Below are 14045 nucleotides of genomic sequence, written 5' to 3'. Positions count from 1 at the left end.
GGCCCACTGGAGGAGCAGTGATGGCATCTTGCTATAACCTCCCTCCACACTCATGGCAAAAGTGGCCTCCTGTTGGTCCAATATTCGGTTATCCTGCCTGACGAGTTAAAGGTAGCCAGATGTGATGTCGCACAGGTAAATGCATCACTCCCTTGTAATGCCACTGACTATAGCTTGGGTGGACTTATGACCTTTTGATACCTAAGCTTAACTGCATGTTTATAGTTTTGCAAAACCTAACCTTGCCTCGTTTAGAAAGACCCTGGGTAATGGCCAGTTGCTGAGAGGCATCAGACAAAGCAGAAAAAAAGTCATTGTTCTTCCTTAATCATCTGATAAAGCACCATGGCTGATTTGGTCTCCAAGGGGCATCCCCTTGTCTGCACTCCCCAGCAGCTTTCACTACTGCCAGCTCTCGGCCTTACTTCTTACACGGGCAGCAGGTGGTGCAGGAGACAGGTCCTGCAGGAGTAGCTATATAGGGAAGCCTCAGGAAAAACAGTGAGGCTGAGCGGGAGCATTACTAAGCATGTTCTGTTGCACTGTTCAGATGGTGCAGGAGGGGCAAATGATTGCTTGGCTGAAGGTTGAGTGCAAAGGCCTATATAGATGATCTCTTTTTTCTTCTCAGGAGAAGCTTGGTGATGGATAATGAGAAGAGGAGAGCTGGGTTCATACAGAGCTGGGTGCAGCTTTCCCTACCAACATTATCTTGATTTGGCAATGGCCACAAAGAGCAGTCTGGGTGTTTGTATGTCACTCATGCAGACAAGGTTCTTTGGGTAGATATGAGATCCTTTATTAGACCAAGTAAATAGTTGGAAAGATTGTTCTTTGCAAACTTTTGGCCACAAACACCCTTCCTTAGACATAAAAAGGGTCTGCTAGTGAACTGTGTACTCTCCTGGGCAGCATAGATACCAATATGTAAAATGCAGGTCTGTGAAAATGCAAATGCATGAGGATCTAGATCATGAGGATCCTTAACAGTGCCTCCTCGTCTTTTTACAGCCGTATTTTAACCTTACTTAGGAAGGTCGTTCAGCTGTCAAAGATGTTCGTGTTATCTTGACTAGCAATTTTCTTCCTGTTCTGCTGGGATCTGCAGGCCCGAACTGTGATCTAGGTCTAGATCCTCACTGCCATGCATTTGCATTTTCACAGACCTGCATTTTGCATAGTTGGTCTAATAAAAGATATCACATCTACCCAAAGAACCTCGCCTGCCTGTTGGTCCTTGGACCAACAGCCAACAACCCTACTTCACCTAGGATAGTCCTGCGTTCCTAAGAAACTCAGCTTTAGTTTTGCCAAATCTCAGCCAAGATGAGTAGGTTGGTGGAAGGTGCTACTCATTGGGCTAGCCTGGTTAAGGCACATCAGTTTCTGCAGCCCATGGCTCACAGGGGCGTGATGTGGCTGGCATCACATCCAGCTCTAATTGCCAATGACCTATTTACAGCTGCATCACCAGGCGGGTGGCCATTGGCATAAATAGGGAATAAGCTGCACACTTGCACCTTGGGAGTTGTAGTGACACCTCTTAACTTTTCTGCCATCGTGTCCTTTCAGCTTCTAAGTAGAGAGTATTAAAATATTACTTAGTGACAGATAAAGTTGGCTTTGGCCTATGGGGGGGGGGTCCAAACAAAAATACCCAAGGATTCTCAAGGAAGTGTCACCCCACCAGAGATGCTTTGTTCATTCACACAAACTGACCCGCAACAAAACCACTGTGCTTGGGAGAAGTTAGCTTCTGATTTTAATTCTTAGTTGTTTGGTTTGTTTGGGTTTTTTTTTTACCTAAGATGCTGTCATCTTGGGCAAATGACCAAACCCCATTGCATCTAGATTTACTCCTTTGCAGAAGGCGTGTAATAATGTTACACACCAGACGCAGCAGTCCTGTAAAATGAAACGGTTGCAAAACCTTTTGGGCTAGAAAGAGCATTTTATTTACAGTCCCATCATTTTCCAATCTTTCCTCTTTTTAGCCTGTTTTTTCCTTGGTCTTCTTTCATTGCCCTGTGGACCCAAGTGTGCCTCTGTAGCCTGATGCTAGTATCCTAATACCTGGCTTGTTCTGCACCTCTGTGCGTGCTCTACTGTCGTAACAGGTGAGTCGGAGGCTTTACCCTCCTGCAGGGCCCGTGTCTGCTAGCATCCCAGTCATCTCTCCCATTACTATTAACAGAGGGGGTTAATGTGCAATAAATTCATGGCCTTAGTGGAGATCTCCATCAGATGTATCAGGCAATCCGAAGCAATTTTCATATTTTTTCTCCACTGTAGAAAAGCAAACCTGTGTTTTTTGCAGCTCCAGCCCCAGACTCTGCTGCATATTGCCCAGATCAGAGGCATAGATAGATTTTCAGAGGGAAAGGCCAGCCGTCTCCTGCTCGGGCACTCTCTGGGAGATGCCTTGCTACAGTGATGCTGCGTCCTGTAGACGGTGCATTTGGAAGCCCCCAAGCAAAAGGCAGCTTGGGGCAATTGTCCTCCTTGCTCTTCTGCATCAGTGTCCCTTGGTTTTGTTGGAATTTGGGGAGTAGGATTGCAGTTATGATGGGAAAGGGAATATAGGTGGGGCAGAGAGGAGACCAGTCAGCTCAGGATGCACTTGATCTGTGCATTCAAAAAGGAAAGCCTGCCTGAGATTACAGTTGGCTACAGAGCCAAAGCCTATCAAGTGTTTTCAGAGTTTAACTCAGCTGTTAAAGGAGCTTATCTTTCAAGAAGCAAGTGGAAGGGTCACTCGCTACCTTGCACCGAGCGTATCTTACATCAGATCATCGGCCTTCTGAGCTTGAGCTTGAAAGGTGGGATCAGCTCCTAGTTCCTATAATTGGATTTGCAGGCATTTAGGCCTTCCACTTAGTGAGGAAATGCTAATCAAGGCTGCTTGCCAAGGTGTGGCTGGGGGAGAGAAATCCACTCCAATTTTTCCAGCATGTTTCTGCAGTGAAAGACAAAATCTTTGTAGTCTGCGGAGCCTGCAATATTGAAAATCCAAAGGCAATTGCACTTCAGGTCTTGGCTTGCTCTGCAGTTTGGACAAACTGCCGGTAGGTGGCACTCATGGCTCATAAACCCGCCAGGAAAGCCCCATGCTTGCAGACTCTGCTACAATGGTACTTAACAAAATCTTGATTTTATAATACCAGGGCTTTATAACACACCTAATTATCTCTGTTAAATGGGTTGGGCCTATGAAAGACTTAATCAGTACAATGTGAAATATAGGTAAAATCACTGTATAATTTCCTAGTGACAATTTGCGCAACTTCTGTTTTAATATGGGGCTCGAGTATGCTGTTTTGGAGATGTAGGTTATACCTTATATTTATATTCATGATGAAGAATCAACAGCTGTATAAACTAGGTTTATGGAAATACAGTATCTCCCTAAATTATATGGCCTGAGAATACACTCAAAGTTTTATATTCTCTAATGTAATATTCAAAGGGGAGTGGGTGACAAAGGGAATCGGCTTCTCTTCCTAGGAACTGGTAATGCTGCGCTGGTGGAAACCAACACTCAGTCTAGTCCCAACTCCGTGGAGGTCAAAGGCTTCCAGTAGGTTTGGGACTGGCCCCTCGCAAAGCTGTTCGGACTGAAATCCTTTCAGACTGTTAACGTCTGGCTGGATTTTGTGCTAGATTAACGGCAGGGTGCTCGGAAGTAAGGGGGGAAATGAAAACGGAAGAGGATTACGGGGTGCCGTTGTGGGATAGCTGTATCCTGCCACGATCTCAGCTCACAGCTCCTTCTCCTCACCTTACCCTCGCTTATTTTACGTTCCTCACTTCTAGCTCTCGAGCTCCGCTCATCTCGGGAGATTGTCTCTGAAAGGTGAAATCAAACATGTAAATGTTTACTAGAAGGACCCAGTTTCATGTCATTTTAGACCAAATTGCTTTTCTATAGTAACTTTGCAATCGAGACTTGAAGTTAGACGGACTCTTAGGTAGGAGGTGAACAGAATTTTAAAAGCGCGGTCCTGATGGATTCCTGTTGTCATTGCTAAGGTTGTTTGAAGGTGCAGACGTCGTCTTCCGTACAAGCAGCTAACACTTATTTCTCACTTGTTAATACATTACTGCAATACATTTGCTGTGGAATTATATTTGCCTTCCTGCCAGTATTACTGTTGACTTGCAGGGTGGAATACAAAAAAGCCAGGAAAACCTTTTTACTGTATAGTTAAGAAGCTCTTAAGAAATTAGTATTCGCAAAGGGGATTCAGTTTGTGTCTATCTGAATCCACTGAATGTCTGACTCACTCGAAAGCTTGGAAACATGGGGCATCCAGTCATTTGTGTTAAGCTGCATTTAATTTAGGGGAGGGGGAAAAGTTGGATTTCCAAACAGCGGCAAGGCATTGCTAAAATTAGTGGTTTTACCTCTGAGGAGCTTTCCAGACAGAAGCAACAATAGTTTCTATTTAATTAGATTAGTATTTAATTCATATGTGCTCAATAGTGGTGGCAACAATGAAGGGGCGGTGAATTGATAGGGATATAATACTGAAAGCCCTCTTTAAATCCAAATCCAGGCCCCGGTTCTGCATGTGCTTAACTTTGTGAAGCTTTGTGAGTGGTCCCAGGGAAGCCAACGGGAAAGTTAAAGATGCATAAAGCTAAGCACAGCTCCTTGACTGACGGCCTTCATTTTTCCGCTGCCACCAGGAATTGAGCTGTGGGGCCCTTCAGAGCTTGAAGTCTGAACCTTGGCCGGTTTCCTAGCTGAGAACGGTAACATAGGGACACATTTATTTTAATCGCAAGCAGGTAACAGTGATAGGGGTGCGAGAGAAATATAACACGTTGCTACTGCTGGGTTGTGTTTCTAGGATCAGAGCTTTTGCTGAAGTGCCGAGCAGTCGGACGAGCTAGTTATTTGCTCCGTGTGTGCTTACACACTTTTTGGTCCCTGCCGAGGTAGGAAGGGGAACAACATTTCATTTATTTTAGTACTTTGTCATGTTCTGGCTTCATAACTGATACTTGGGTAGTGGTGCTGACAGCCATGCAGAAAAGCAATGGCAGACCTGGGGCCCGAACCGGGGTCTCCTTTGTCCTAGTCGGGTGTCTGGGCCACATAATGCCATGCTGCCTCCCCTCCGGTATCCCTCTCAGAGCCCATTACAAACATTCGCTCATTAAGTCTTGTTATAGCCATGGGAAGTCGATGAGCAGGATCAGCCCCATTTAGAGAGGGGCAAAAGGGTGAGTTTTTCAAATTGAGAGTTCTCCAGCTAGCTGCCATTGGATTTCAAAAGGGAGCTGAGTATCCGGTGCCTTTAGGCACTGTTGAAAATCCTCCCCACGCACGTTAGTGGCCGCTCTCAATAGCGGGGTCTGTAAGTCATGGGATACATTTCTCGGCTGGGCGTGTTGTTATGCAGCTGCCAGTCGTGGGGATTCTTCCCTCTGGCTCAGGCCAGGACTAGATGGACACATCCTCTTGTCTGGTGTGACAGTTCTTATAGTCCCATCTGAAAAACATGGAACTGAGGCCAAGAGGTTAAATGATCTGCTGAATGGTTCACAATGCGTCCACAGGAGAGCAAGAAGCCAAATCCTAACAGACCTCAGAGCAGGATTTAGGCACCTAATTCATTGCACGTTCTGAATTGGCAGTGCAATGCAGTCACTAGGTACTTAGTGACCTAGTTAGGTGCCTTCATTTGGGCTCAAAACAATTCCAGGGGAGTTCCTGGGGTATTGAGGTTAGGCACCCTCTTTCTTGCTCTCCTTCCACCCCAAGCTCGCCCTTCTGGCTGCCCGATGGGCTGACTTCCAAAGCAGGAGGGAGTGAGGATGACCCAGCCTACAATGAAAAAGTTTGGTGGCTACAAAAGTCTCCTGAGAAGTCGGCTTGCATCCCTTTAGCTTGAGGATGATTAATAACCCAGGTTTTCTACTTCTCAGGCAAGTATTTTGTATTCCTGGCACCACTCCCCATGTTCAAGAGCTAATGAGGCTGCTGCGCTTTCTGCCATCAGCCAAGCATTATGCTTCACTTAGGTGCATTTCTTGACAGAACAGGATCCCCTCCTTCAAGCCCCGCAAGCTTGCAGCACGCTGTCCCCAAGCTTGCAGCTCGGAGGAGGAAGAGGAATAAAGCAGTACCTTTTGCTGGCATTTTCTGGTAGCCAGCATAAGCACCTCCCTGTGAGTGACAATGGGATTTGGACCAGCCTCAAGAGGCACTAGGAAGCCGAGGCACCGAACCCTGTTAAGTAGGATTGTGTCCTTTGGGAAACGTGCCTCAAGCATAGGCGTTGCAATGCCTCAAGTGGAGCTGCCTTTGAGCTGGGTGAGGCTCTGGCTCTGCATGCAGAACTCGTGCCTCGGGACTCTCCATCCCATCCTGTGACCACGAGGAGATCTTTCTACGACAGCAAGAGGGGATCTTCCCACTGTATTGCTGTGTTAGCTCAGAGGAGCGCAGCGTACGAGAGGTCCCGGGAGCGCAGCAACGACAACAAATGCACTGCTGAGCCGGCTCCGGTTTTTGGTGAGATTTTGAGCGTGACAAGGTCTGGATTTTTTTTGGAGACAACTGTGCAATGGATGCTTCTTTGCAACAAAATCAAACTAAGGCACTTCCAGCCTTTTCTATCCCTTCCAGTTACGAGCACTGAAGAAGAGCAGAGAAAATCACAGAAATGCTGAACAGACCAGCTGGTGGCAGAAATGAATCAAAATAGCCCCTCTTCCCCCTTTTTGGTTCAGCGTAAGAACTGCAAGCACAAACAGCACCAGAGACAGCTTGATGAGAGGCTACATGCAAGCTCGTAATCAAAGCATAGCAATTGCCGTCCTGGCTGAGGCTGTGGCTGATCTTCTGGGCAAACTGCTCGCTGCAGCGTACGTTTGTTTACATGTTAGGCTGGTGCTCTGCAATGCAAAATGCTGAAAAGAAAAAGAAAATAAATCTTTTACTAGACCATATTAAAGTGAGGACCCGGCTCTGTTTTCCAAAGCCTCAGAGAAAAGGCATCATGCCTCACTGCCTCTAAATTAGATCACAAATTTTCTGGCTGATGGCAGCATCTTAGCACTCACCCTGAAGGCAAAGATCTGAACAAATTGCATTTTAATATCTCTGGTTCGTTTATCCATGCTGAGATCGCAGGAGGAGCAGAGACCTGTGCATACATGGAAATCCAGTGGACTTGGGGACCCTAAAGGGAACATCATCAATGGGGGAAGTATAACAGTTCAAAGGAAATAAAAACCTTTGCTTGGTTTGCATGTTAGACAGTGTGCGGTACTTAATACATGTCACCAGTTTGGTGAAGTGTAAGACTCCAGGGAAAGAAAGGCCTGTGATGGATCTGCATGCTGCAATCTGGACTCACTCATGTAGTTTATTGCCTAGCCCTTTATTCAATCAAATTCTTCGTAAACATGGAAAGCACCGATGTTGACATATGCTATCTACTGCATCAGCGGATGCGCTTCTGCATCTCTTCTCTTGTCAAAAGCATTGTCATAGGGCCTGAGAAGCTGCAAAGCAATGTTGAGTGGCTTTGATGTCACCGCAAGGGGTCTAATTCTCTGCTTGATATGTGTGTGCAGCTCCCGTTTATGTACAGGCATCACAAGGAGGTTCCAGACCCCTTAGGAAGTACAAGGTGACACTTGACAAGAGCAGAACAGATGCAAATGTGTTCCTATTCATAGCTCAGAGCTCCTCTTTTGTTTCTCTAATTGATCATTTGCTGAAAATACTAACATTTGTGCAATGAAAATAGTTTCTGAGCAGAAGGCAATGATGTGTGTGCCCAGAATGGGTCCCACAGGAGCAAAGTGCCTGGAACAATACTTGGGGATCAAAGGTGGGGCCAAGGATTCCCACAGTGCCAGACTGCAGGGCAGGACCTCTGCAAATCTGTACAACTCGCAGAGTTTCTTTTGATTTAATAAGAGTATGATGCTTCTGAGAGTAAAACGCCAGTCGAGGTGGTTACACCCAAACTAAGCACGGCCTTAGATGTGCTGAACAGCAAGCTTTGGTGGAGAACACGGGACACAAAACCCTTTGACCATGTCTACCACCTACTTCTACAGTGCTCCCTCCCCTTCTTACGTGACATGTGGAGCCCCACAAGACGATACCCCTTCCTCACTGGCCATCCCATGGATGTTCATTTATGCTCAGGCCTTGTCTTGATTAGGGAAAAATACCTCAACTTGAGATTCCTAAGGTAAGGTCAAATACTCGTGAGCTGAGGCAATTTGCATTTTTCTCTAAGAGTCACAGTAAATCTTAAGCTCCCCCTTGCTGTTGTCTCGGGTTGATAAACCATATGTCTTCTCCTTACTAGGATGCTGGCTACCTCAAGGGAGGAACATATCTATTCTCTAACAAAGAATGGCCTCCAGCATCCATGACTTCCTTTAGCTCTTCATTGGCAGCTTTGTGGGTGTTCCCTCAGCCGTTCCCACGGGCAACTTTGCCCTCACCTATCTATTAGTGAAATCTGGAGAGCAGTATTGGGGAAGGGTTTGCTGGGGCTGATATTTGTTTCCAGTTCCAGTTCTATGCCTCACTTCACCTGTGCTGGAGGGAGACGGGGATGTAGCGGTTGTTTCTTATGTTCTAAGGCCAAAAGCGATGAGTAGATCACATCTGCCATCTAGTTAGATAGCCAAATGCCAAGATAGTCCTTGAAGAAATACAGAACTCTAAAACTCATGGTTCAGCAGTGATACCTTTTATTAGACCAACTAGAAAATAGCAACAAAAAAAAATATTTTTCTTTGCAAGCTTTCAGGTGCACACACCCTTCTTCAGGCTGCAGGGAAATGAAAGATGGTAAAAGGCCCTTTAGGAAGAAAATAAACTTCCTTTTACATAAAGCAGGCTGAAGGTAGATGTATGTTCCTCTGGGTCCATGAGGGTCCTTTTGTATGAATTTTTTTTATGTGCAGATAAGACAGTTTCTCTTCCCTGGTGGTCAGATGGCAGAAAAGCAGGGAGGTGTCAGCCTGAAGAAGGGCGCATGTGGCTGAAAGCTTGCAAAAAAAAGATTTTGTTTGTTGCTATTTTCTAATTGGTCTAATAAAAGGTATCGTCTCTGAACTGAGAGTTTGAGAGTTTTGTACTTCTTGTCTCAGACCATCACAGCTATAAAACAGATCCCTGAATGATGGTCCTTGTAGATGGGGAAGAAGTGCAGGTGTCTTTGCTTATCTGATACTTTTAGACGACATGGAAGCATGTATGTGTGTTCAACAAATTAACCTGATCTCATCTGTTCTGGGAAGCTAAGCAGTTGTGGTCCTGGCTTAGCGGCTGGACGGGAGACCGTCATGGAGTTTCAGGAACCTATGAAACAAGCAAAGAATTTGTAATTAAACATGTGGTAGATGGGGGGCAAGGTCTTCTTTATTCCCCTTACTGGAACTGAGGGAGGGGGCTGAGAGAGAGAACTTAATCAGCAAAAGTTTGTGTCACTACCCCGTAAGGCACAAAGCAATTATGCAGCACCTTAAATGAGAACGCTACTGCTTTTTTGAATGTCCCAGTATAATCTCAAAAGCTGTAGTCTGCCTTTTCCTATTTACTTTATGTGGAAAAGCAAAAGATTTTTCACATCTGAGCTTCAAAGGTTAAAACTAGTGAAGTCAGCAGTAAAATATGTGAATTTAACCTTTGGCTGTTACTATGTAAACCACTTGGTTTCACAATGTTTGCACTGGAATGACTGAAGGCTTATATTTTTCCACTTCTCGCAATCATATAAGCTGGGGGGAGAAAAAAGGAGGATTGCAAATGTGGCCTTTCACTTCCGTCTGTGGGGTCAGGCACTGGGTAAGAAATGTTTTCATGACAATCTAAATACAAATAACTTGAACTTTTCCACGGTCTTTTCGTAGACTCTGGAAAATCCCCCAGCCGTGTCCTAGGAGCTGGGGGAGAGAGGCTTCTCGCAGTGATGAAGAAGTACCTGGAGTTTTCCGTTGCTTTCATGCAACCAGTTCTGGCAGAAGGATTTGCTCTTTGGTGGGCAGCCCCCACATCGCCCTGCACAACAACTTGGGGAAATACCAATAAAGAGAACGCCACAGAGGGACCCCTGCCCCACCATCCCCATGAGCTTCCTTCAGTGTGAGAGAGTAGTCAGGCCTTGGAAAACCAGAGGCAAAGGTTTAGTTCAGTAAGGTCATGTCTAAGCTGCAAACTTACGGTGTCTGGCAACAGCACCCTCAGATACACCGCGCTTCTCTGCAGGCGCGGCCCTGCTCCGGAAGCAGCGCTGCACTGTCACGGCATGCTTAGCAACCTGTCCTTCTGGCGAGGGGGTCAGGCACACATCACAGCGGGGCACGTTTGGGGGCACTCTGCCAAACGCGGTCGATTTGTAGTCTAGACACGGCTTGAATATCATTGCTTGTGAAAAAACACGCTTTTTAAGTCCATTACCACTTATGAGTAGGGACTTTTCTAATTCACGGCAGCCACCTCCAGATTTCACAGTCCTGGCCCAGTGCCAGGCACCGATTTTGTGGCAGTGTAGTACCCCGCCCAGCTCTGATTGGTCAAGGGGCCCTGGAAGTCCTTCCCCTCCCTGGAGATGGACAGAAGGCCATCAGTTAATCACCGGGGAGGGGCAGGACTTCCGGGGCCAGGTGGCCATCTGTCAATCTCTGGGGAAGGCTGGGACATCTGGGGCCCCGTGGCCAATCAGAGGCATGGGGGGGGGGGCTGCCATACCCTGCCATAAAAATCTCCCTTGTGTCTCCCCTCCTCTGTCTCCTCCCATGCTTGAGGATGCTAAGGCTTTGTGCCCTTTTCTATTTTTCCAGTGCCCCCTCCCCCCATTTCCTTTGTACAAGGCTCTCCCCAAACATGATTTGCCCTGAGCCCCATCTGAACTGGGTTTTTGTGATTGCTCCAAAGAGAGCCAGATCTTATATGCCCATCCACAACTCCCCCTTAGTCTTGGTTAGGAGTCTCAGGGTGCATTGACATGTGCCATTAGGGGACAGCAATAAACTGTGGAGTTTATTGCTCTGCAGTTTATTTCTCCCAGGAAGCTCCCAGGTGCACATCTGCATGTGTGCCTGGATCACAGCAGGTCCTGCTGGAACGAGGCCTAGGTGGTCCCCCTACTAGCCCGCGGCTGCTCCAGCTGGGCTCATTGCGCTGCAGAGCAGCTGGTTAGGGCACAAGGGAGCACCAGTGTGGGGCTAGCTGGCAGGCAGCTCCAGCATTGAGGCACCCTTGTGCCCTAGCCAGCCAGTCAGCATCTACACGGGCACTGCTGTGCCTGAAAACCCCCCCATAGGAGGGTAGTATTTGTAAATACTTCTTTCTCTTACAAGTACTACCCTGCTGAGCAATTTATTTGTTTTGTGTGCCCTAATAGGGGTGCACGTATAGCTGCTGAGGTATTACTGCACAGTTAATTAGTCGACTGTGCAGTAAATGTTTTGAGTAGATGCGCCCTCGGTGCTTCTGTATTGGGACAGGCCGTTAATCACATAGGGAACGGAGGCACACAGGCATGATATTTCCTTTCTCTTGCCCACCGTCTTTTGTATTGTTGCTATTTTTCTACGTAGATATATAGCACAATATAGACATGATCTCAGCTAGGCACCGTAGGTATTGCTGTAATGCAAAATATATATTAATGAGGCAAGGATTTTGTGGGGAGGGAGCGGTGATATCTTTTACTGGACCAACTGCATGCTTGGAACAGTTAGACAGCTTTCCAGTGCAAGATATATTTTGGGTGACCTGATGGGAGGATCTTGCATTCCAAAGCTTGTCTAACTTTCTTCCAACTATGCAATTAATCCAATAAAAGCTATCGCCCATCCCAAATTTGTTGCCTCTCATATAATTCCTGGACCATTGTGGCTACAACATCACCCTGATGCTACCAATAAATATTAATATAATTGGCATTGACAGCTCTCATGACAGAACCAAAACTGGTCATTAGCTTTCGTGGTTAGTTCTCTGTAGCTAACAGACATCTGCAACTTTTAGTGTTTTCACTTAGCTTGCTATTTTGCTCATCAGCTTTCCTTGAAAAAGTAAAATTTTAGCTCACTTGACTCCAAAGAAAAGTTCAAAATCTGAGATGTGGGACCTAGAACATCAAAAACCTGAAGCCCGCCCCCTCCCCCCCATCACCAAAGCTGATTTCTTTATTTGCTATAAATAAATAGCTTTAAAGTCAAACTCATGCTTTTTATGGAATGGAATTGTGATCTTTGGTGCTTTGAGGTTAGCGATCGGGGTGGTGCCAACCTCTTACTGGTGTGGGGGCTGGGCTGGGGCTGGTCTCAGCTGGGTGGGAGGCTCCACCCCTCCCAGTGCCACTGCCACAACCCGCCCGCCTCTGCTCCCACCTGCTCTGCACCCAGCTCCCCCACCAGGAAAAGGCTGGCACGTCCCAAGCCTCACCTGCGTATGGCGGGTGGGCAGCAGGGGCAGCGCTCGGAAGGGGCGGCTACGGGAGGGACTAAGGAGAACTTTGGCATGGCGATACCTCCCCCAAGCTTCTCCTAGCACCACCCCTGTTAGTGATACTGGGTGGCTAACAAAGGTATAAATAGCTAGATACAATTTTGCAATGATTAAGGTAGAAAATGGAAACAATGGCAACCAAAATTAAGGTCCACACTTCCTAAGAGGGAGAACATGCTAAACAGAAAAGTTACATCTCTACATTACCACCCAGGGCTTCCCCTTTGCAGCTGAAGCAGGGATTTTTGCAAGGTTTTTGTCTTCTCTTCTATTTACATTCTCTGCTTGCCTAATTATACAAAGTACCCATCAGTTTACAATGCTAGATACATATTATACAGTTTCTTATGAAGTGTATTTGTTATGCAAATTGCTGTATTTCATTATGTTGGCTGTTTATACTTATTATCGTAGGAAAGAAAGGTCCTTGGGTCTCTTTACCAAATTTAAATCCCTAAAAAGGCTGGTTTTTGGTGGGTGTGAAAACACAGTATGTAGATGTGTCCAAGATAAAAATGGAATAGCTGATAGAGAATTCTTACATCTAATGCTCTATTTGGAATTGATTTATCACCATGTAAATCTGATTGTTGTGTTAATTGGGCAGAAAATGGATATGATGTGACATGACCAGTATCATTTTGCCTGCATAATTTGGAGCTTGATAGAAAAATTGTTGGGGAGCGATAAAGAAAAGGACCAGCAATTGGAAGGGAATGGAGAAAATGGGAAAATACGTATGTAAGTGCAATTATTCTTGTTGCCACTGTCAATTGGACGTGTAATGGAGATTTTCCCAATTTAATTGTGTTTTTTATAAAATCTATATCTAGATAATAATCACCCCAGTGTATCCCAATGGTGGGGCTTTTGTGGCGGGGCATCTTCCAAAATATATTCTTATGGGTGTCTTCTTCAATGCTGAGACCAAAATATCCTTTTTAGACCCCCTTAACAACACTTGGGCCCTTTTATCCAGGGTCCACAGAAGAGGAAGTCAGCTGCTGTAGATTCATTTAAAAAAAAAAGGTGGGGGGGTGGGGGTTAGACACATAGGGCCAGAGTCTTACAGATATTCAGGTGTCTAAAGAAATCCAACAGGCACTTAAGGCTCTCATTTTTTATTGGGGGGGATTAGATATCTAAGCATCTAATCCCACTAGAAGTCTTGCCACATATGTAGACACCTACACGGTTTTAAAATCTGACCCTTAATCCTTCTGTGCTAAAATTCCCCCATTTATAAAATTTTCTTAGACACAAGTAATATATAATCCTACATAACTCATGCACATGCATAATGTTAATCACTTAAATAATTGGATTGTGAGCAGGTACTGTCTTTTTGTTAAGTGTGTGTACGGTAAAATGTATTCCAACTCCTCAATACAAAATAAATAATTAGTAACAATAAATCCCTTGAGGGCCCAGATTCTTTTACCATTTGCCCAGCTGTAGCTAATAGCAAAATTTGCCCGGGGCTCTCCCATTGGTCTTAGCTCTGTGTTTAAATTTATTGCTCTAGGAAAGTTTTGTTATGCAGCAT

This window comes from Crocodylus siamensis, chromosome 6 (genome assembly GCF_052110815.1).
Source record: "Crocodylus siamensis isolate JL-2025a chromosome 6, ASM5211081v1, whole genome shotgun sequence".
In the NCBI taxonomy this organism is placed as follows: domain Eukaryota; kingdom Metazoa; phylum Chordata; order Crocodylia; family Crocodylidae; genus Crocodylus; species Crocodylus siamensis.
The sequence above is the reverse complement of the archived record's forward strand: the minus strand, read 5'-3'. Positions refer to the sequence as shown.